Genomic DNA, 1,457 nt, shown 5'->3' with positions numbered 1-1,457 from the left:
CTCCGGCAGTATTTATGAAGCCCCCGTCCTAAACTTTTTTTTAGGGTAAAGTATTAAATTAGTTTTTTACGTTTAGGCGTAATTCTATTTTCGTCTTTAAAGGTTTAAAATATTTTATTTGAATTTAAAAAAGTTTCTTTTAACTTCAATGTAGTCCCACCATGAGGCCTTGTTTTTGTACGGCTGTTATGTAGGATATTTCGTTCATTATTTAACTTTGACTTCATGATGAGACTACATTAAAACTAAAAATGAAATTTTTTTGGATTCAATTATGACACTTTAAACTTTAAGGACCAAAATAGGATTATGCCTAAATGTAGGGACTAATTTAATACTTTATTTTTTTTATAATAGAGATAACAATTAAAATGATCCTTCAGTTTTAATTCAATAATTAAAATACCTTTTTAGTTTTTAAAATAATTAAAATGGTCCATCAATTTTAAACTATAAATTAAATTGTATCTCCATCAATCACTATGTTAATGTCATTAACAAAAAATTTATGTGACGCATTAATTTTTACACCGATAGAAAATAATAATTAAAATAGTCCCTCAACTTTAATTTGACATTCAAATTGGTCTCCTAGTTTTAAATATATAATCAAAATAGTTTCTTAAATTGTAAACCGTGAATTAAAATAATTCCTCCATCAAATTTACATATGAGAATTATTTTAATTATCGGAGTTAAAACACTAAGGAAAATTTTTATTGTTTTCTCAATTAGTCAATTATAATACTTAACCGCTTTATTCCCTCCTCGCTCACCGCCACTGTGTTTTTAACTTTTTATAACTTTTGTATCCCAACATTCAAGCCATTTTTCTGTACTAGAGACCAAACTTTTATTATACTCTTTCTTTGTCATAATAATTTTTCTATTTTATTTTTAAATTTTTAAAAATAAAGCTAATGTATTTAAATAATAAGATTGGAATGATACTATAGACTATAGAGTCCACAAAACTTTCCAGCTAAATTTCTTTTTTATTTGTTTCCTTCATAATTTTCCCGTGAGCTGAGGAAGGAAGGAAGAAAGTGTGTGAAAGTCAATAAAAGTCCTCTCTTCAGAGCTGGGACTTGGGAGGCACGTTTGATTGAATAATGGTTGACACAAATGTTTTATTTCTTTTAAATTTTGAGGAAACAAATTGTTGGGATATTTTACTGGACAGATTAAAATTGTATAGAGAGTATAACTTTTTTTTGTAGTTATTTTTTATTATATTATTGTTATTTAAAATGTGAGTTATAATTTTTTAAATACTATTTCATCCCATAAAAAAAATTTATAAACTTACATCTCTATTGTATAATTCATCAAAAATGTTTATATTTTCTGAGTAAATAGTACTATATTTAAATAATTATTAAATACCTAAAGAGACTAAAAATAGGGCCAAATATTGTAATTAAATAATATTATAAAATATTTTACACAAAATTATC

Source organism: Arachis ipaensis, chromosome B03, assembly GCF_000816755.2.
Source record: "Arachis ipaensis cultivar K30076 chromosome B03, Araip1.1, whole genome shotgun sequence".
Classification (NCBI taxonomy): Eukaryota; Viridiplantae; Streptophyta; class Magnoliopsida; order Fabales; family Fabaceae; genus Arachis; species Arachis ipaensis.
The sequence above is the reverse complement of the archived record's forward strand: the minus strand, read 5'-3'. Positions refer to the sequence as shown.